This window comes from Ochotona princeps, chromosome 2 (genome assembly GCF_030435755.1).
Source record: "Ochotona princeps isolate mOchPri1 chromosome 2, mOchPri1.hap1, whole genome shotgun sequence".
Taxonomy (NCBI): Eukaryota; Metazoa; Chordata; class Mammalia; order Lagomorpha; family Ochotonidae; genus Ochotona; species Ochotona princeps.
Genome location: NC_080833.1, coordinates 23226312 through 23249278, shown reverse-complemented (window position 1 = coordinate 23249278; position 22967 = coordinate 23226312). Strand labels below are relative to the sequence as shown.

Sequence of the window (22967 nt, the reverse complement as noted above, 5' to 3'; positions counted from 1 at the left end):
CGAACACAAGCCATCCCAGCAACCCGGCAGTCTCCAGCTACACGTGGTACAGGTCCTAACTCCTGGGCTGCAAACTTTTCCCATGTCCAGAAACCCTGCCCTCCATTAGCCCCTGCACCATCCCGGAAACTCCCCTCCTACCCACTCTCCCAGCTGGAGAAGCTCTGCACCCACAGAAGACCCTCAGCTCAGAAGCCCCACCCCCGCACAACTGTCAGCCCAGAAGCCCCGCCCACGGGCCAATCCGAGCCCTCAACCGCCCAGAAGCGAGACGGGTTCCCAGAGCCTGAACACACTCCCGCCCGCCCCACGCCCCCAACCTCAGTTCCCGGAGCCGGCAAAACTCGGCCCCCGCCACCCCGACCCGCGCAGGGGCCTGCCGTGCAGAAGCTCCGCCCCCGAGAGCGACGACCACGCCCCCGCCGGGTCCCCCAAGCCCCATTTCCAGCGCAGACCTGCGGCCCCTCACCCAGGTCCCCCTACCCCACAGAAGCCCCGCCCCCACCGCCGAGGCCCCGCCCCACGAGGCGCCGCGAGGGGCGGGGTCCCGCCTGCGCCCGCATCCCCTTCCCCCGCAGGGCTGTCCGCGTGGGTCAGCGGGGTGCGGCTGGGCCGTCCGGCACCTCGCGCCCGCTCGCAGCCGGGCCGGGCCGGCTCTGCTCACCCATCTCCCCCCGGCGCTCTCCGCTTCGCCGCCGCAGCTCCTGCGGGCAATATGTCGGAGGCGACGGCGGCCGGGAGAGGACTAACCGCCCGAGCCCAATCCCCGGATATCCACCGCGCGCTCCCGCCTCGCCGCCGCATTTGCATACAAGGCGGGCTGGGCGCCGGGAGCGCGCCTCTTAAAGGGGCCGCCGGGAAAACCAAGTCGGTGCTCTTTGTCTGCCAGTCCCCGACGCTGTTCCTGCAGCTGCTGCTGAAGAGAACAGGGGGACCCACCCACCTCCCGTTGTCTCTCCGGGTGCCTGCCCCCAGTCCTTCCTCGGGCCTGTCCACGAGTGGCCCACAGTCAGCTCAAGCTCAGCGCGCCCCACGCCGGGCTTTTTCTCCCGTCCACCCCATTCAGAACCTGGGAAACCTTCAACCCTTGTCCTGGCCCGCTCGCCCCTCGCCTGCATCTACCCCGGGAACAGGTCTGACTGCTGTACACACTGCCACATCCGTGCAGCTCTTAATGGTCATTTTATAGCTCTTGGTGAGGATTAGGCGCCACGAGGCGCAAAGAATGGTCTGTTTTTTTTTTTTAAGATTTATTCATTTTATTACAGCCAGATATACACAGAGGAGGAGAGACAGAGAGGAAGATCTTCCGTCCGATGATTCACTCCCCAAGTGAGCCGCAACGGGCCGATGCCCGCCGATCCAAAGCCGGGAACCTGGGACCTCTTCCGGGTCTCCCAAGCGGGTGCAGGGTCCCAATGCATTGGGCCGTCCTCAACTGCTTTCCCAGGCCACAAGCAGGGAGCTGGATGGGAAGTGGAGCTGCTGGGATTAGAACCAACGCCCATATGGGATCCCGGGGCTTTCAAGGCGAGGACTTCAGCCGCTAGGCCACGCCGCTGGGCCCTAATGGTCTGTTTTATTGTCACGATGGTGCTTTGGCAAGCAGCTGACACCGAGGAAGCATTAGATGCGCGACCTGCTTTTCATTTCCTTCCCAAGACTTCGAAGCAGTTTTAATTACCTCCCAGCTCCATCACGGAACACCACGGTGCCTGGCACATGTGCAGTGAATTGAAGGAATTAGCATTTAATTAATTAATAGATATTCACAGAGCCTGTTAAATGGGAGGAGGTAGACATCAAACGTGTAAATTACATGAAAGGGAGGGATCGACAAGGAGGAAAATATGCAAAGTGGGGTGGGCAGGTTGCAGACTTTCTGTTTTTGTTTTTGGAGAGGCAGAGAGAGGAATTCTGGTCGACCTACAACTCCATCTACTGGTTCGCTGTCCAGGTGCCGGCAAAGGCTGTAGACCAAGAACTAGCCATGCCTCGTGTGTGGATGGCAGGACCCCAGCTACCCTTGCTTCTCCAGGGCTTGCCTTCGCGGGAACCTGGAACAGAAGCCCGAGCCAGTAACCCAGAAAGCCAGAGGTCAGCTGCCGGCCACCCTAGGGAGGAGGGCAGGTGTAGGGGCCTTCACAGGGCAAAGTGCAGGGGACACGTGGAGGAGACACCTGGGTCAGTCGGCTGGACATCGGAGGTGGACAGAGGGAATTGTGGGCATCGGCTCAAGCACCAGAACAGGCTGGCTTAGCAGACCTGGGATAGGAGGTGAGAAGGGACGGCTCCAAAGCTTTTAGTCGTACTGAAATGGCAAGCTAATGGAGGCTTTGAATGCCCGTTTTTATTCCAACAGATGTTTAAGATTTATTAAAAAAAAAAAAAGATTTATTTACTTGGAAGGCAGTTCCAGAGAAAGCAAGAGAGAAGTCCCCCATCTGCTGGTTCACTCTCCAAATGGCTCCAACGACCACCAGAGTTGATCCAAAGCCAGGAGCCGAGAGCTTCTTCCAGGGGCCTGTGGACTTTATTTTTGCTTTTCCAGGTGCAGTAGCAGAGGGCTCGATAGGAAGTGGAACAGCTAAGACCCAAACCAGCCACATTTGGGATGCTAGAGCTACAGGCTGTATGTTTTATGTGCTAAGCCACAGCACTGACTGCTAAAAATTTATTTATTTGAAAGGCAGAATGACAGAGAGAAGGGGAGGGAGGAAGAGAGAAGTGGGGGAGAGAAAGAATTACCTTCTTCTGATTAAGGCTACAAATGACCATAATGGTCAGGGCTTGGCCAGGCCAGAGCCATGAGCCTGTCACCCATGTGGGTGACAGGAGCCCAAACACTTGGACTGTCTTCTGCCATAAATTGGGGCAGAAACGGAACAGCCAGAACTGGAATAGGTGCTCAACTATGGGATTCCTGCTCTGCAGGCTGACTTAACTCACTTTGTCACAGGGTCAGCCCCTGGTTTTCTTTTATTTGCTTACTCATTTGAGACACACACACACAGTTCCTCTACCTGCTGCTTTATTGACCAAATGCTCACATCAGTCAGGACAGGATCTGGCTGAAGCCAGGAGTCCAGAACTCCAGCCCAGTCTCCCTCATGGGTGACAGGACACATTCTTGGGACCTCACCCACTGCCCCCTGGGGTAAGACGGGCAGGAAGCTGGATTTGGAAGTGGAGACAGGACTTCAACCTAGTCACTCTGACAAAGGACAGGATGTTCCAGGTAGACAGCCTTGGAACCACTGTGTCCAGTGCCCACCCTTGAATGTCCATTTCTGGCTGCTCTGTGAGGCAGCAGGGGTGCAGTGGGAAAGCAGGGAAGATCAGATGGGAGGCCACAGCAATGACCTCGGCCAGTGAAGCTGATGTTCTGCAGCAGGTGGGCTTACGTGGTCAGAAATGGCTGGATTCTGGAGGTGAAAGCAGTTGCTGACATGCGTGTGAGAGAGATCAGCAAAGGGGGCTGGTGTTGTGACACCATGGGTGAAGCTACCATCTGTGATGAGTGCCAGTTCAAGTCCCGGCTGCTCCACTTCTAAGCCAGCTCCTAGCTCCTGGGAAAGCAGCAGAGGGTGGCCCGATTGCTGGGGCCCCCACACTCATGTGGGACATCTGGATTGAGCTGTAGACTCGTGACTTTGGCCTGTCCCAGTCTGCCATTTGCAGTCATTGGGGGGGTGAATCAGCAGATGAAATATATTTTTCTCTCTCTTTCTATAACTCTGCCTTTCAACCATTTAAATAAACAGATCTTTAAAAAAAAAGAAATACGTAAGCACACACAGACATATACCACAAAAAGGAATGCTTCACTGTTGTTAGGCTGGACAAATACAAATATATATCCAATTTCACATGTTTATTATTATGGTTCTTATACTAAATCAGGGTTTCCCTTGTGGAAAGAGGCCATGGAAGGAAAAATACCACCTCCCAGGTCACTATACAAAGTGAAATCTAGGATTTAGATGTCTTTCCAGCCAAAGAAATTATTTGATCTTAAAAAATATTTATGTATGGGCCTGGTGGCATGGCCTAGCAGCTAAAGTCCTTGCCTTGAAAGCCCCAGGATCCCATATGGGCACTGGTTCTAATTCCAGCAGCTCCACTTCCCATCCAGCTCCCTGCTTGTGGCCTGGGAAAGCAGTGGAGGACAGCCCAAAGCCTTGGGACCCTGCACCCACGTGGGAGACCCAGAAGAGGTTCCTGGTTCCTGGCTTCAGATAGGCGCGCACCAGCCCGTTGCAGCTCACTTGGGGAGTGAAACATCGGACGGAAGATCTTCCTCTGTGTCTCTCCTCCTCTCTGTATATCTGACTTTGTAATAAAATAAATATATCTTTAAAATATGTATATATATATATATACATATATATATATATATATATATATATATACATATATATATATAATTTGAAAGGCAGAGTTACAAAGAGACAAAGAGATTGAGAGAGATCTTCCATCTACTGGTTCACTCCCCAAATGGCCACAATGACCAAAATTGGACTTGTTTGAAGCCAGAACCTTCTTCCAGTTTTCCCCCTCAAGTGGCAGGATCCCAAGCATTGGAGCCGTCCTCAACTGCTTTCCCAGGCTACTGGCAGGGAGCTGGATTGGAACTGGAGCAGCTGGGACTTGAACTGGCGCCCTCATGTGGTACCACAGCACAGATAATGTCTTGACTTGCTGTGCCACAACTCTGACCCTCAGTCAAAGAAATTCTAATTGAGGACCTGGTTCTGTCCTCTTTAGAGGGTGCTGAATTTGAAATTTATCTTAATTAGGAGCCCCCAGTTTCAACTCTTCTTGGCATGTGTTGGCATTCAATATATGTTGATCCAGTGGAATCAGAGTCATGGCAAACCACCTCTTTTTTTTTTTTTCATTTATTTTATTGTATTGTTGACAATGGTTACATAGTTAATTACGGTTAAAAAAAAGGTTCAGGGGGTATAGGGAAGTGGGTAATACTATTATGTTCATATTGTTTCCATCATGTATGCGAGGTAAAGGGAAATATTGAGGGAGAAGCCCCACCTGGTTTCCCGCCCACCCCAAGTCCCGGATGTGGGGCATGCTCTGAGATATTTGCTCAAGTGGTTTTAATAGTTCTCCAGTTATGAATCGCTGCCAGTTTCACTCGATGAGGTCGTCCACTGATTGATATGGTCCATCATAAAGTCTCCGTTCGCCCCATATTTCGCTGCCAACAACATACAGCTGAGATGAATGATTGACCTGTTCTGTCTTCTGTCTTTTCTTGGTTAGAGTTCTGAGTCCAGCAGTTCGATTGGGGAGATCTTTAAAGAAACTTTGAGGTATTCCCAGACTAGATTCTTGTATGTTCTAGCAAGCACAGGGCCCGGCACAGTCCATCACCCCGATCAGCTGGTAGTTTCAATTGCTGGGTTGGTTCTGTTTTCAGTCCCTATTTGCACTGGAACCAATGGGTGTAGCAGTCCAGTCTGGTTCTGCCCAGCACATACTCGGCCCTTACATCAATCAGTGGGAGCTGCAGCCTAGTTGGGGTGACCCACAATAATCCCCACCAGGCCCGCCCCCTACCCTGGTTTGCCAGTATGTGTAGCAGTAGACCAGTCTGTCCCCCAGCCCATTTGGCTCTTGTACTTGTCACTGGGTATTAAAGCTTAGTTCCATCTAACCAACTCAACCATCCAGCCCTCACGGATGTTGTTGAGTGCCTGTCTGTCTAGCCACCCCAGCCCCTGTCCTAGTTTTCATGTCCTCCTGCGGGAGTAGTTACCCAAGAAGGGGGAACCCACTTTTTCCCTCCCACGTCTCTCAGTCCCGGTTTATGCACTCTTTATGTGGTTCTGTGGTTTGACTTGACAGAATTAGTCCCCAGTGCCAGCTGATGCTGCGGCTAAACCCAAACATCCCGCACCCACTCTAATTTATGCTTGCACCAGCAGGAATAATCAGCCCAGCCTGGCTTTTCCCTGATCTAGTCCACATGCAGCGCACAGGTGTTGCAGCCTTGCTTAGTCTGGTCTGTCCCCATCCCAGCCCACGCTTTCCAGTGGGAGTAGCTGTCCAGCGAGGGGACCAGCCCCTTAATCCCCTTGCCAGCTCTGCCCCTCCCTTCCTGGATCTCACGTGTGCTGGTTGGGTGCTGCTGTCAAATCCAGTACAGGCAACCACGCCCTGGCATTCCGTAATGTATACTGGTTTTGTCGCGACCAAACCCGGCTCAACCCACACTCTGTTCTGGTGATCGGATTTGCCAGTGGGTGACATGAACTGATTCAGCCTGGTCTGCCCCTGACCCATGCCAAATGTGTGCCAGTGGGAAACTTTCCATGGCCTATTCTGGGCTGTTTCCTATCATGCTTCTTGCGCTAACCTGCAGGGACTGTGTCCTGCCAGAGGAGTTGCCCAGGCTCCTCCATCAGAACCCCTCCCAATGCCAGATTTTGCGCATATCAGGGGGTCCTTGAGCCATCCCTACTCAGTTCACCTCCTGTCCTAGCAGGAACAGTGGCTTTTCCTGGCTGGCTTTCACCCCATTCTGGTTCTTGTTGTTGGATGTTTCAGCCCAGCCATGGCTCGTCCATACCCACATACAGCTCACACATGACTTAGTAGGGGGTTGAGACCCAGCCTAGTCAGTCCCACGTCTACCCTGGTTCTCCATGACACCAGATGGTATTGGGGTCTGAACTGGCCTGGTGCATCCAATCCCAGCTCACACTAGTGCCTTGGGTGACTACGACTGTTTCCTAGATAGAACGCAGCCCCCATTCCAGCACACGCACCCCTTGGTGGGAACCTCAACCCAGTTAGGGTGTCCCCTTACCTCTCCATTTGGGCCTGTTCCTAGCCGTAAATCGCGCACCTGCCCGTGGTTGCTCTGAGGACCAGTAGGTGCAACAGCCTAGCTCGATATGACCTGTGCTCCATGCTGGTTTCTAGTTTTGCTTGTAGGTTAAGGTTTGCTTAGTCCTGCCCAGTACATTCCGTTCCATTACCAATCTCACAGCTCAGCATTGTTAAGTGATTAGAAGTTCTTCAAAGGAAGAGTTACTGGCATTAGGAATCTTTAGGATTGACTCAGATCCCAGAAACAGTGCGGTCAGCCTGGAGCTACCTAAGCAACGATTCAGACAACCAATACCCCAGAGCTCCCCGGCCGGGCGGCCAGCAGGCACATGGTGGCTGGGATCGGGATCCGAGCTAGACACTCCCTCCTGCAGCCCCCAGCAGCCTCCCGGGAAATGGTTTCCGGAATAGCCCAAGGAAAAGTAAAGCAAGGCCCTTAGCTCAGGCCAGGAGGCTGGCATTGCGGCTAGTGGTCAAGCGGTCAATGTGCCACCAGCATCCCATATGGGTGCAGGTTCCTGTCCTGGCTTCTGATCCACCTCCTTGCCAATGGTCTGGGAAGGCAGGAGAGGTTGCACCTAGTGAAGCTCGTGGTCATTGCTGCAGCCATCTGGAGAGAGACCCCAACCGATGGAAGGTCTATCTTTGTTCTTCTCCCTGTAATTCTGACTTATAAATAAATAAGTCATTTTCAAAATTTGATTTAATTTTTAATATTGTTTACGTAGTTGAGAGGGATGCATGCACATGGATGTCTCTGATTAGGATGGGGAGGGTTGAGGTATGGAAGAAGGAGGGTAGGACAAATGTTTCCAATTTTTAAATTTTTTTTGAAAGATTTATTTATTTTTATTGCAAAGTCAGATATACAGAGAGGAGGAGAGACAGAGAAGAAGATCTTCCATCCGATGATTCACTCCCCAAGTGAGCACAATGGCCGGTGCTGTGCTGATCCGAAGCCAGGAGCCGGAACTTCCTCCAGGTCTCCACACGGGTGCAGGGTCCCAAGGCATTGGGCCGTCCTCGACTGCTTTCCCAGGCCACAGACAGGGAGCTGGATGGGAAGTGGGGCTGCCGGGATTAGAACTGGCGTCCATATGGGATTTTGGCACATTCAAGGTGAGGACTTTAGCTGCTAGGCCACGGTGCTGGGCCCCCAATTTTTAAATTTTTCTCCTGTATCTGTGTGTGTTGGGGGCACTCCCTGCTGCCAGGACTACGTCATAACTTAGAGATGGGAGGCAATCTTTGGATGAAACATTAGAGACACCAATGTGGGGAAGAATTCTGAGGGTTTTATTGGAGTGGTTTTTTTTTTAAAGATTTATTTATTTATTTATTTATTTATTTTATTGCAAAGTCAGATATATAGAGAGGAGGAGAGACAGAGAGGAAGAGCTTCCATCCAATGATTCACTCCCCAAGTGACCGCAATGGCCGATGCTGAGCCGATCCAAAGCCAGGAGCCAGGAACTTCCTCCAGGTCTCCCATGTGGGTGCAGGGTTCCAAGGCTTTGGGCTGTCCTCTACTGCTTTCCCAGGCCACAGGCAAGGAGGTGGATGGGAAGTGGAGCTGCTGGGATTAGAACCAGTGTTCATATGGGATTTTGGCACATTCAAGGCGAGGACTTTACTGCTAGGCCACCATGTTGGGCCCTTGAGTGGTTTTGATAGTTCTGAGACGTTGCCAGCTTCATTGCACCAGGGTTGAGAAAATCTTTCCAAGGCTGATCAAATCCACCTTAGTGTACCCACAGACCCAGACACTTGCTACAAGGCTCAGCCAAGAGAGTGGTCCAGCCTGTCCTGCTTTCCATCCTCTGCTGGCCTAGCTGAGCTGGCTGTCATGTCCTCTGTGTGCAATTGGGCATGCTCACCACTGCATATACAACAACAACTGAGAAAGCCCAGTCCTGATATATGTATCCCAAGGTCAGACCACATACTTTGTGATTTTCTCTGTGGCCAGGGTTTGAGTCCAGTGACCGAGTTGGATAGTCCCCCACGAAACCTCTCATGTTACTCCTGATCTTACTCTTGTGTGAGCCAGCTAGTATGAGGTCCAGTTCAGTTTATCACCTGCACCAGCCAATGCACATACCAGTGGATGCAACCTACCTGGTCAGTTCTGCTCCAAGCCCCATCTCTCACATGAACTGGTGGGTGCTACAGCTTAGCCCAGCCCAGCCCACCACAAACCTAGTCTTCATGCACACCAGTGGGTGTTGCAGTCTAATCAGAGCAACCTCAATGACCCCCATCAGGCCTGCCCCCAGTCCTGGGTTTTGTGTATGTCAACATATGCTGTGACTTAGCTTAATCTGTTCCACATCCTATCTGGCTCTTGTGTACACCTATGGGTGTTACAGCTTAGCTCAGGCCAACCCACCCCCAGACCTGACCCACATGTTATGTCCAAAGGGTGCTGCTGTCTTGACCAGCCTGGTCCACCCCCAACCTGGTCTCATGCTCACCAGTGGGAACTGGTTTTGCACCTGCCATGGGGATACTGTGGTCCAGTCTGACATGACTGGTACCCAGTCCCAGCACTTGCCAGTGGGTGTTGTGGCCTAGCCCAGCTACCTTGCACCCATCCTAGCTCTTGTGTATACAGTGGGTATAGCAGCCTAGTCCAATCTGGCCGGCCCCTGGTCATAGCTCTCTCACTCACCAGTGGGAGCTGTAGCACAAGAGAGCCCCCAGAGTTTCCTATCAGGCCTGCTTCCAGCCAAAGGTCTTGGGCGTGACAATGGGTGCTACAGCCCAATCTGAGATAGCCTGCCCCTAGTCTTGGCATTGACTAGCAGGTGCTACGGCCTGGCTCATCCCAGCCTGCCCCAAAGCCCAATTCTTGTCAGTCAGTGCATCAGCCTAGCCCAGCCTGGCTCATACCTAGCTCTCATGTGAACTAGTAGGTGTTGCAGTCCTATCTGGTCTGGCTTGTATCCCATCCTGGCTCTCATTCATGCCAGTGTGTGCTGTGGGCTTGAGCAGCTGAGCCTGTCCCCCAGACCTGGCTCACACTATGGTGATGGATGCTGCAGCCCAGCCTAGCTTGGCCTTCCCCTAAGCCACAGCTATCATGCTCACCAGCAGGAGCTGCAGTCTAGCAGGGGAGTCTCCCACGTCCCCCCACTCCCAGGTCTGGATCTTGTGTGTGGCAGCAGGTGCTGCAGCCCAGCCAGACATGGCCTGTTCCCAGTTCTGGCACTCTTTGGCAGGTGCTGAGACCTAGCTCAATTGGCTCACACCCATTGCGGCTCTCATCAGTGGGTGCAACAGCCTAACCCACCTGCAATCTTAGCTCTTGCTGGCAGGTTACAGCTTAACTGGGTCAGGCATTGCCCATACCCTGTCCTGGCTCTCGTGGGTACCAGCAGGTAGTGCAGTCTGGCCCAGATTGGCCTGCTCCCAGACCTGACCCACAGAAATGCTGAGGAATGCTTCAGCCTAGCCTTACATGGCCCACCCCCCCATATGACACTTGCAGGTTATTACTATGTCCTAGTCCAATCAGGCAGGCCCCCCCCCACCCCTGCTGCCCAGCTCCAGCTTTGGCATGCACCAAGCAATCACATATATCCCAGTCCAGATCTGCCACATGGGCAGGTGCCTTAGCTGCACCCAGACATGCCCTTCAGTTTCCCCCCTCTAAACCACTCTGTGTCAGCTCCCTTGACCTCCAGTGAGTGCAGTGACCTGGTTCATGGAAAACACCAGAAGCCATTCCTCCCGTCAAACATGCCCTCAGTCCAGTATGCCCATAGACCTGCTTCCTGGACAATTTGTATCCCCCTTGCCTGGGGACCAGGGTGGCATATCCAGGCCTGGTATTCTCCACTTATATTTTTTAAAAAAAAGATGTATTTATTTTTACTGAAAAGTCAGATTTACAGACAGAAGAGACAGACAAAGATCTTCTGTCTGTTGGCTCACTCTGTAAATGCCCACAAAGCTGAGCAAATCTGAAGACAAGAGCCTCCTCCAGATCTCCCACAAGGGGGCAGAGACCTAAGGCTTTGGGCCACTCTCCACTGCCTTCCCAGGCCACAACCAGGGAGCTGGATGGGAGTGGAGCAGCCAGGACAAGAACCAGTGCCCATAAGGGATCCTGGTGCATGCATAGTGAGGATTTAAGCCAATAGGCTGCTATGCTGAGTTTTTTTTTTTTTTACTTTATTTATTTGTATTGGAAAGGCAGATTTACAGAGAGAAGGAGAGACAGAAATATCTTCTATCTGCTGGTCCACTCCCTAAGTCGCCACAATGGTAGGAACTGAGCCAATCAGAAGCCAGAAGCCAGGAGCTTCTTCTAGTTCTTCCATGTAGATGCAGGGTCCCAAGCCTTTGGGCCATCCTCAATTACTTTCCCAGTCCACAAGCAGGGAGTTGGAAGGAAAGTGAATACGGGCTGGTGCCCATATGGGATCCTGGTGCGTGCAAGGCAAGGACTTTAGTCACTAGGCTACCACGCCTAGTCCCCAACTTATCTTTTTTTTTTCATTTTTTTATTATATTTTTGACAATCTTTACATAGTTAATTAGGGTAAAAAGGTTCAAGGGCTATAGGAAAGTGGGTAAGGCTATTATTTCCATATTGTTTCCTTCATGTATCTCAGGTAAAGGGACCTATTGAGGGAGAAGCCCCGTCCAGTTTCCCACCCACCCCAGGTCCTGGATGTGTCTGACCGCCGACCCAGGAAATACCAGGAGCCAGTCTCCTCCTGGTGCACGTCTGCACCCCGCTGTCTTGTGCCCCGGAAGCCCCTACTTCCTGCCTCCATTCCCTTCCATGGGCTCTTCTGGGAGTTCTTGGGTTTTTGGGGATGTGCCCCTGGCTCGAGGCCAAGTCTGCCTCATCATTGGGTACCTGGAAGAGTTGGCATCACCATGTTATTCTGGGTCAAAGGCCCAACCCTGGTAGGTCTGTCATGCAAACTAATGGTTCTCCCCTTTTTTAAAAAAGATTTTATTAATATTTCATTGGAAAATCAGATTTGCAGAAAAGAGAGAGGAAGATCCTCTGTAGGCTGATTCACTCCCCAGGGGACTGCCATGGCCAGAGCTAAGCTGATCTGAAGCCAGGAACCAGGAGCTCCCTCCAGGTCTCCAATGCAGGTGCAGGGTACCAAGTCTTTGGGCTGCCCTAGACTGTCCTCCCAGGCCACAAGCAGGAAACTGGAAGGGAAGTGGGGCTGCTGGGGCATAAATTGGTGCCCATATGGGATGCTGGTGCATGCAAGGATATGATCTTAGCCGCCAGGCTGCCGAGCCGGGCCCTCTGTCTCTCTTTTTTTAAAGATTATTTATTTATTTTTAAAATTAATTTATTTTTATTGGAAATTCAGATATGCAGAGAGAAGGACAGAAAGATCTTCCATCTGCTGGTTAACACCCAAAGTGGCTGCAATGGCCGGAGCTGAGCCAACCCAAAACCAGGAGGCTCTTCTGGGTCTCCCATGCAGGTTTAGGGTCCCAAAGCTTTGGGCCATGTTGTACTGCTTTCCCAGGGCACAGGCAGGGGGCTGGAGGGGAAGTGGAGTAGTGGGTTATGTACTGGTGCTCATATGGGATCCTGGTGGTTGCAAGGTAGATTTAGCCACTAGACTATCCTCACTTTCTTCTTCTTCTTGTTGTTTTTAAGATTTATTTATTTTTATTGCAAAGTCAGATATACAGAGAGGAGACAAAGAGAGGAAGATCTTCCATCCATTGATTTGCTCCCCAAGTGGCTGCAACGGCTGGAGCTGAGCTGATCCAAAACCAGGAGGCTCTTCCAGGTCTCCCACACGGGTGCAGGGTCCCAAGGCTTTGGGCTGTCCTCGACTGCTTTCCCAGGCAACAAGCAGGGAGGTGGATGGGAAGTGGAGCTGTTGGGATTAGAACCGGCGTCAATATGGGATCCCAGAGCATTCAAGGTGAGGACTTTAGCCGCTAGGCCACTGCACTGGGCCCTCATCACTTTCTTTTTTCCAAGATTTACTTTTCTTGGAAAGGCAGATAAGATTTACCAAGATAAGCAGAAAGATCTTCTATCGGATGTTTAACTTCCCAAATGGCTGCAACGGCTGGAGCTGAGCTGCTCGGAAGCTACATGGTATGTTCATGCTTGAAAAGTGAGGCTTACGCCACTGAGCCATCATCACACCGGGTCTCAAACCAATGGTTCTCAACCCCTCCCCAAGCTGGCTTTTGTCAGAGACAATGGGAAGATACACGGGAGCTTTCTGCAGTTTTATTCAAGCACCCACATGGGTGCTAGTTTGAGTCCCAGCTGTTCTGCTTCCGACCCAGCTCCCTGCTAATGTACTTGGGCTTGCTGTGGAGGATGGCCCCAGCAAGTCCTAGCACTCCTTAGGCTGCGTTAGGCTGGCCCGGCCAGCAGTGGCTGCTGTGGGCGCGGCCATCTGAGAAACAAACTGGCCTACTGGAGAGGTCTCTCTGCCTCTGTCTGCTGGGGTCCGTGCAGTGGGTGTGGATGACACGAAGGTCATCCACAGGGTCCGGGGCAGCTTCCAGCTGTTTGGCAGGGCCCAGCAGATTTCTCTCTGAGCACCTTGACACTGTTTCACCTCGTTTGCATGGACACTCAAGCACCCCACTAAGAATTCTGTAATCTATTGAGGCATTGTTGTTTGCCCCATGTGAGATGGCTTTTGCAACCAATGTGAGCTTGAGAGTTAATGTCACTGATAATGTCTTGGTGTGTGGGCCTTTGATAATTTACACACAGGAGCACAATTAAGCCCATGCCATTTCTGGACACCTTATAGTGTGCTAACCATTGCCTGAGAATCTGGCCCAGACATGTAGCACACCTTCTGGGAAAGAGCTTGAAAATATCCTAAATATTAAGGAAAGTGATGGGAGTGAGAGGTGAAACCGCTATGGCAATAGTTATTGTTATCTCAAAGACTAGCCTGTCTTTGCAAATTTTGGAGTATAGAAAATGTAATTGTTTTAGCTGCATTTATGATTTTTAGCTAGAGGAATTAAGGATGCTTTTATCAAGTAAATATGCTTTTAATTATTGTTTTATTGTTTATGGGGTTGTAGAGCCTATAGTTGTAGAGGGATTTAACATTTGAAACTTCTGTCTTGGATTTTATGTTTTTTTTTTTCCCCTTGTAACCTATTTTCCCATTAAATAATGGGTAAATTGTAGAAATAGAAATGTGGTAGGAATGTACTACTGATTAGCAGGTAATCGCATGTGCCTTGGCCTTGGAGTCCTGGCTGTCGCTCCATGGCTACTATTGAAGAATGAATAATGGCTTGCTTTGAAGAATATAAATACAGTTATTTTGTAGAATTATCTTTAGGGGCACCTGCTTAGCCCTGAAGTGCAGATGGAATGACCAAATGTCTTGAAGTAAAAATAGAACAATTAGTTGATTGTGTAGAGGCTTGCAATGTGTCTGAGTAAATAAAAACAGCTTCTTGAGCTGTAGTGAGACCGCACCAAGTGACAGTGTTTCTTTTTTTTTCTTAAAGATTTATTTTTTTTATTACAAAGTCAGATATACACAGAGGAGGAGAGACAGAGAGGAAGATCTTCCATCCACTGATTTGCTCCCCAAGTGAGCTGCAACGGCCGGTGCTGAGCCAATCCAGAGCCAGGAGCCAGGAACCTCTTCCAGGTCTCTCACGCGGGTGCAGGGTCCCAATGCATTGGGCCGTCCTCGACTGCTTTCCCAGGCCACAAGCAGGGAGCTGGATGGGAAGTGGAGCTGCCAGGATTAGAACCGGCGCCCATATGGGATCCCAGGGCTTTCAAGGCGAGGACTTTAGCCGCTAGGCCACGCTGCTGGGCCCAATCTGTGTCTTTCTTTAGCGCTGACTCCAGGCACCCTTCCCGAGCTCCGAACTTGGCTGGAGCTGGACTCAGGCATCTGTCCTTCAAAGACTTTTTTTTTTTAATGTGGCGAGATTCCCTCTACTTGACTCGGCTCCTTCACTGCAGCGATACTAGCACCTGTGATTTTCCTATCCAAACTTCTTCGGACTAATGTTCAAATCAGGGCAAAGTACACACAAGTGTCTGGTGCAGGGCGCGTGCTTTTCTATCAGCTATTGAGAAAACACATCTAGGACCTGGCGCAAGTCCTCGCCTTCAACACCCCGGGATCCCCTATGGGCGCCGGTCCTAACCTTGGCAACCCCGCTTCCCAGCCAGCCCCTGCTCGTGGCCTGGGAAACCAGCTGAGGGTGACTCAAAGCCTTGGGACCCTGCACCCGCGTGGGAGACCCTGAAGAGGTTTTGGGCTCTTGGCTTTGGATGGGTTCGGTTCCAGCTGTTGCGGTCACTTTGGGAGTGGACCAGCAGATGAAGATCTATCTGCCTTTCCAATAAAAAAAAAATCTACTAAAAAAGGAAAAAATTAAAAGGGTCCAGCATGGTGACCTAGTGGCTAAAGTCCTTGCCTTGAACGCCCCGGGATCCCATATGTGCACCGGTTCTAATCCCGCAGTTCCACTTCCCATCCAGCTCCCTGCTTGTGGCCTGGGAAAGCAGTCAAGAATGGTCCAAAGCCTTGGGACCCTGCACTCATGTGGGAGACCTGGAAGAGCTCCTGGCTCTTGGCTTCAGATCGGTGCAACACCGGTCGTTGTGGTCACTTGGGGAGTGAATGATAGGACGGAAAATCTTCCTCTCTGTCTCTCCTCCTCTCTGTATATCTGACTTTGCAATAAAAATAAATCTTAAAAAAAAAAAAAGGGGTAGGGGAACAGGAAACAGATTTAGGACCCAGTGCAATGGCTCAATTGGCTAAATCCCGTATGGGCATTGGTTCATATCCCTGTAAATTTGCCTTTCCAATAAAATCTTAAAATTCAAAACAACAATAAACAGAGCTAGGCACCAGCATTGTGGCACAGGGAGTTAATCCATTGTGTGATCCCAGTTCACACAGGTGCCAGTTTGAGTCATGGCTGCTCCTTTTCTGGTCCAGCTTCCTGCTACTGTGCCTGGGAAAGCAGCAGCAGCAGATGGCCCCAATGCTCTGGTCCCTGTATCCACATGGGAGACCTGGAAGAAGCACCTGGCTCCTGTCTGACTTAACGCTTGCCAGTGCAACCGTTTGGAGAGTGAATCAGCAGATGGAAGCTCTCACTGTAACTGTGATTTTCCAATAAATACATCTTAAAAAAAAAAGAAAGACTGACCACTTAGAAGCAGCAGCTGCCTTATCTTTACTCTGGCCCCCCGGGGGACTTGCGCCTTCTCAGACCCACAACACAGGTGATTTTCACAACAGCCCATAAGAGAAGCCTTCCTGTCCTGGTTTCTGGGCCACTTTCCCTCCCCATGCAGCCTCTACCTCTCACCCAATCACCTGTTGGCAGTCAGACACGTTTCCCCATGTCTTATGTAGTATTTAAAAGCTATAGGCAGGGCCTGGTATGGTAGCCTAGCAGCTAAAGTCCTAGCCTTGCAAGTGCCGGAGTCCCATATGGGTGCTGTTCATGTCCTGGTAGCCCCGCTTTCCATCCAGCTCCCTGCTTGTGGCCTGGGAAAGCAGTTGAGGACGGCCCAAAGCCTTGGGACACTGCACCCACATGGAAGACCTTGAAGAGGCTCCTGGCTTCAGATAGGCGCACCTTGGGGAGCAAATCATCGGATGGAAGTTCTTCCTCTCTATATGTCTGACTTCCCAATAAAAATGAATCTTAGTTTGGGTTGGTCACGTACTTAGAAGTAAAAGTAGAGCAAACCGAATGTGCAAAGACCTGAGACAGACTGTTCCATAGAACTTGTCCGCTCTGCTTGCAAAAGGACTTAGAGTTTGGAGAAGCCAAGTTCACTTCAGATCACTGACAAATCTGGAGCACTTTACATACAATAAGGAATTTAGACATTTTTTTAAAAAAATTTACTTTATTTTCATTACAAAGTCAGATATACAGACAGGAGGAGAGATGAGAGGATGAGCTTCCATCCGATGATTCACTCCCCAAGTGACCGCAATGGCCAGTGCTGTGCAGATCTGAAGCCAGGATCCCGGAACCTCTTCCGGGTCTCCCATGCAGGTGCAGGGTCCCAAGGCATTGGGCCGTCCTTGACTGCTTTCCCAGGCCACAAGCAGGGAGCTGGATGGGAAGTGGGGCTGCTGGGATTAGAACCTGCGCCCATATGGGATCCCAGTGCGTTCAAGGTGAGGACTTTAGCCGCTAGGCCACGCCGCCGGCCCAGGAATTTAGACTTCTTACTGGTTAAATACATCTGTAAAGTTGGAAGCCTGTCATTGAGGTGAGGATTGATGATGAAGCAAACAGATGGGGAGAGCTACATGAAAAAGAGCAGCTTTTTCTTTTTTTAAATTGGAAAGTCAGATATACAGAGAGGAGGAGGAGAGACATAGAGGAAGATCTTCCATCCGTTGATTCACTTCCCAAGCAGCTGCAACAGCCGGTGCTGCACCTATCTGAGGCCAGGAGCCAGAAGATTCTTCTGGGTCTCCCACGTGGGTGCAGAGTTCGAAGCATTTGGGCCTCGACTGCTTTCCCAGACCACAAGCAAGGAGCTGGATGGGAAGTGGAGCCTCCAGAATTAGAACTGGCGCCCATATGGGATTTTGGCGCATTTAAGGCGAGGACTGTAGCCGCTAGGCTACCGCGCCGGACCCCAAAAAGAGCAACTTTCCATGTGAGCTGGAAAAGCTAGAACCTTATGGGGGCGCGAATGGCCCCGCCCAGAAAGCCTTTACATTTGTTGTGCTCCTGCAATGCACATCGAAACCAGCAGAGGGCGCCCCTGACAAAGGAATCAGAGCACCTAGCGCAAAGGGAAATAAAAGCTGGGCGTAGCACGGGACAAGGCTTCTCAGTGGTAAGGTGGGGACTCAGGAGCCACTGCTGGAGCCCAGCCCTTTCCCCTTTCATCCTGAGGTTGTGGGGTGGGGCATGCTACCACAACTCACAGCTCAATCCCTATCCTGACGAAGGTCTTTAGGAAAGAACAAGGGAGGTGAGGGGGTTGAGATGAGGGCCAGAGCTGATCTGCATGCCTGGGTTCTATATTTCAAAAAGTTGTCACCAACGCTACTTTTAAGTGCCGTGCCCAAATCCCTGGGCACCCTAGCTCAACGTGGAAAGGGGTGGTGGGGCTGTAGTGAGGGAGGTGGAGGGCCCACATGCAGGCCAGGCCTTACGGTGGCACCCACTGCCTTTAGGTTTATCAGAATGTGCAGGATGACCTAGCTTCTCCAATCCCAACCCAGCAGCTGTTGTCACAGCATTTTTACCAAACGTCCTTTGTCTTCTCCACTCACCTGCAGGGCTAAGTGTTTAGCAGGGATCTTGGTAAAGCCAACGCTCAGAGACCCTGACAATGGACCTTGCATTACACAGCACTCATGGGTACAGCTGAGCCTGGCAGCCTAGGTGGCAGCTCAGGGGTCTGTGAAGAGGGCAGGCGGGCAGGCACTCAGCCAGGTCTTAAGCCACTCCTGGGGCTGACCTGCGGCCGGGCCCTGGCTTGCCAGCCCCTCCTCCACACTCCCACCTCAGTCCCTGGAGAGCCCATCTCCCTGGCAACAGCCACAGAAAGGCCCAGCTGCAATATTTATGGCTCACAGGAGTCCCAAGGCCTCATTCCTTCTCAGCTCGCAGGGGAGGTGAATGACAAGCAGGGCAGCTGAGTGGGCTGGCCAAGCCCACGAGGCCAGTGCATCCCGTATGACACGTGAGAGCCCTGGGGAAGCCAGGAGCCAAGCAGCATGGGGTTAGCTTCTTTGTCCAGGCCCTGAACCAGTACCAGTGGCCCCTCGGATCAGTTAGTGGGGGTACATAGGCCCTGCTAACACACAGTGAGTTGGGATTCGAGTAAGATCTGCTTGGCTTCAGCATGAACAGCTTTCCTGCAAATTACATGACTCAGAGTGGGTGTCCTGCACCTTGCCTGGCTGCCAGAAAGTTCTTCCCACAGTGATGCCAGGCTGAGCCTCCTCGCATCTGCAGCCAGGATGCGCTTGGTGGCCCTAGCTCCCCACTGCAAACCCCTCCCTTGTCCTGCAAACTGCAGCAGTCCTCAAAACACCAGACCAAGGGTCTTTGGCCCAGGAGACCAGGCAGCTAGGCAAGGGCTGCCATGGTGGCTATTCCTGGCCTTGGCCTTTAGGACCAGCAGGGGCAGGAGCTCCATACTTCAGAAACCGGTTTCTGTCACCCTGGATGACGCACTCACCCTAACACAACCCTACATGGTCTCAAAGCACTCATGGTGGGAGGCACAAGGTCAGAGGGCATGGATGAAGGTCAAGCAGAATGGTCTTCTCCCCGTGGGTGTGCCACTTACCTCCTTCAGCCTCACTTGTGTTTAGCAGAAGGGATCCGAGAATCATGTGGACCGTGCCTAGGAATGCTTAACGCAGTGCCTGGTTCACTCCAACCAATCAATAAATGATTAGCTATTTCTAGTCATCAAGCACTCAGACAAGAACCCGCGGGGAGGTTAAACAGTCTGCCCATTGTAAATCACGGAACGAAGCCAAGGCTTGGGAGCAGACAGGCTGTCTGGGAACTTAGCCTTCTTTTGTTAGCAAAGCGCACCAGGAAGCCTGAGCTGTCTGTGTCACAGAGCTGATTTCCCAGTCCTTGCAGAGTTGCTGGGACACAGAGCCAGCCTGGTACCACTGGAGTGGAAGGGGGTGGAGAGTGGGGGCTCTGGCTCTCCCCAAGGTGAAGAGGCTCCCCAGGTGGGGTGGTACATCACTGGACCAAATCTTTATTGAGCTATGCAGGGCAGGTGCTTGCTGGGGACGAGATGGTAGTACAGGGGACGCAGAAAAGTCACCTGCTCTTTGGGGGACTGTCAGACATGGGGAGTCCTCAACAGCAAAGAGAAAGCTGGCTCTGAGACTGAACACCCTGCCTGGGGCCCAGGAGCCGGCTCCCTCTCCCCAGGGGCGACCGCTCTCTCTGCAAGTGCCCAGGACTCCCAGAGCCGCCCTGGCAACGTGGGTGTGGTGAGGGAGTAGGAGGCAGCGGCTGGTGTTCCCATCAGTTGCGCAAGAAGCTGAGTAAAGGGAGCAGGCAGGCTGGGAACAGCTCCTTAGGAGTGGCCCGGTGGGAATACTGTTGGTGCCCTTGACACTCGATGTGAATTCTGGAGTAGGTTGAACTGACAGGGCACTGCCCCTTACAACCCTGAGGTTTCTATTCTGGGATCTTGGCTGGCTTGTGAGTAAACCAGAGGGATGGGGGGGTGCTGCTCTCCTCTCCCCAGGGGGTTCTCCGGGCTCAGCACAGGCTCTCAGGCCAGCAGCTAGCTCTCCGGGGCTCGAGTCTTCGGCGGCGGCTGCAAAAACACAAGGGAGAAGAACATTCATGTGCGACAGCCACTCTGAGGGCTTCCTGTCACTCACTCCTATGGCCGGGTTGCCTTCCTCACACACTCCTCTCCCTGTGGCACTGCTCCACAGGATTTGTTCTGGACGTGGGGTGACATGCCCACAGGTGGGAGACCTGCAGAGGAGCCCATGCCCATGAGCTCCATCCTTGGCCAACCCAAGCTGAGTGATTTGGGGAGCAATCAGCTCCACCTCTGCGGCCTCTAGCCCACCAACAGCAGCGTGCCTTCTACCCTCCCTAAGGCACGGGTCGGAGTGTGGGCTGGGCTCCCCTGGCTTCCATTCCGGCTTCCTGTGCACACACCCGAGGCACACTGGTGAGCTGGAGGGCCAGGCTCCAGGCTCCAGCCACCTGCTCCGGCAGCTGTCGGCATTTAGGGAATGAATGAGCAGGTGGAAAATCTCTGCTTCTCAAATGAAATGTCTTTGTTTAAAAAAAGGAAAAAAGTCTGGAAGAAAGTTTCTCCTTGGGTAAATCAGACAGACCAAAGGGTGCAGGTCTCCTAGGACAGAATTCCCTGACCTGCCTCTTCTCACTGTTCCATCAGCAACCTGCTTCTTGGTTCAGGGCTCTGTCTCTCAGGGTCTCATGGATTCATTCCAGCCTTGAATGCTCAGGGCTGCTTAGGAGAGATGCAAATTAATCTGGGGGAACCTGTAGGAACCTGATCTCAGATTAAAACATGAAGTAGTGCTTTCACTTACACAGCGCTATCACCAGGGGCCGGTGCTGTGGCTTATTAGGCTAAGTTTCCACCTGTGCTGTTGGCGCATGTCCTGGCTGCTCCAGTTCGGATCCTGCTCTCTGCCTGGGACAGTAGCAGAAGATTGCCTAAATCCTTGGAACCCTGAACCTGTGTGGAAGACCAAGAAGCTCCTGATCAACTCAGTTCCAGCCATTACAACCACTTGGGAACTGAACCAGCAGATGAAGATATTTCTCCCCCTTCTCTGTAAATCTGCTTTTCAAATAAAAAATTAAGATGGTAGGGGTCAGTAGGACAACTAACTAATCCACCCCACAGAGCCAGCATCCCATTGGGATGCCAATGTGGGACCCAGTTACTCCACTTCCCATCCAGCTCCCCAATTATGGCCTGGGAAAGCAGTGGAGGATGGCACAAAGCCTTGGCACTCTGCACCTACATGGGATACCTGGAAGAAGCTTCTGGCTCCTAACTTTCGATCGGTTCAGCTGCAGCTGTTGAAGCCACTTGGGAAATGAACCAGCAGATAGAACTTTCCGTCTCCCCTCCTCTCTGTAAATCTGCCTTTCCAATAAAAGTAGAATCTTTACAAATAAATCCTAAGAAGTGTTACCACCTGATCCCTTGTCCAGTTTTTACAGAATTTAGTAGAGCCTCTTCTGTACCTTATCACCAGATTAGGCTCCATTCTATTTCACATTGTTTATTTATTTATGGCTTATTTTTATTGGAAAGTCAGATTTAGAGAGAGCAGGTGAGACAGAAAACAGATTGTTGTTGTTTTCTTGATTTGAGAGGCAGAAAGAAAAAGAATCCACCTTCCATCCACTGGTTCACTTTCCAAAGTGCTGCCTAATCTGGAGTCAGGGGCCTCCTCAGGTTCTTCTATGGCCCTGGCATCTTCCACTGTGTATCCAAGTGCATTAGCTGAGGAGTTGCACAGAAAGTTAAACAGCTGGGAATTGAACCAGGCCCACCTGTGATGCCAGTGTTGCAGGTAGCTGTCCCCATGTTGATCTCTCTTGTTAGTTCTTAAACCCACTATTTCTGTACATTACCACCACAACCCTACTATAAAGCCTTCTCATTTCTTGCGTGGCTTGAGTGAAGTTTTCTAACAGGTCCCCCAATAACGATTCCCTACTCATTTATCAGCAAGTGTTAAAAACAGAAACTGAATGCAGTTCTCTGCCATGTCGCGACCTAGTGGCCTTGAAGGCTGTCCTCAAATTTAGCTCTCAATTCTGACTTTATCTTGAACCTGCCCAATCTACTCTCTGCCCACGTTATGTGCCATGTCCTTTCCCAACCTCCTCCCCAGGCCTCTGCTAGCCAGGTTTTCCCTTAGGTCTAACTTAACCACCATCTCTTTAAGGAAAGCCCTGAAGGTAGGTGGCATGTTCTCAGGACAGCCCTCTTTTCATAGACTTACCATAAGTGAATTATTTGAATAACAAAAATAAAACTAAAATGTTTGCTATGAATGACATTATCAGTTTAATGTCTATTTCCCTAAATATTCTGTAAGGTCCATGAAGTTGGGGATCATTTTCATCTTCTTCACTTGCCACTGCAACCCGCAGTGTCCATCAGAGTCAGTGCTCCAAATTACACTAGCATAGCTAAAAAGGAGAGGTGCCAGTGCAGTGGCTCAACAGGCTAATCCTCTACCGCTGAGTGCCAGGATCCCACATGGGTGCCAGTTTGTGTCCCAGCTGCTTTACCTTAGATCCAGCTTCCTGCTTGTGGCCTGGGAAGGCAGTGGCTTAAGTCCTTGGGATCCTGCATTCATGTGGGAGACCTGGAGGAAGTTCCTGGCTCTTGCATCAGCTCAGCTCTGGCCATTGTGGCCATTTGGCGAATGAACCAGCAGATTTTTTTGGTCTTTCCTCTCTGTAAATGTGCCTTTCCAATAAAAATAAGTCTTTAAATAAATAAAAAGGAAGCTCAGAGCGATCATTTGTACTGAGTTAGGAAGAGCAGCTTACGGAGCAGTACTGTGGAGGGTAAGGCCTGCCTTTTCCGAGGTACATGCAGGGGCTGCGACTGTGGT

The 22967-nt window shown here is 51.4% G+C and overlaps 1 protein-coding gene across 1 annotated transcript in view; it reads right to left on the bottom strand.

Moving 5' to 3' along the window:
- Positions 1–19554: 19554 nt before the first annotated feature.
- The window catches only part of KHDRBS1 (KH RNA binding domain containing, signal transduction associated 1), a 45996-nt gene continuing 42583 nt past the window's right edge, over positions 19555–22967 (bottom strand). Inside the window, exon 10 of the mRNA XM_004591628.3 lies at positions 19555–20155. The gene's annotated coding sequence lies outside the window, so the exon portion shown is untranslated. The remainder of the gene's footprint in view (positions 20156–22967) is intronic.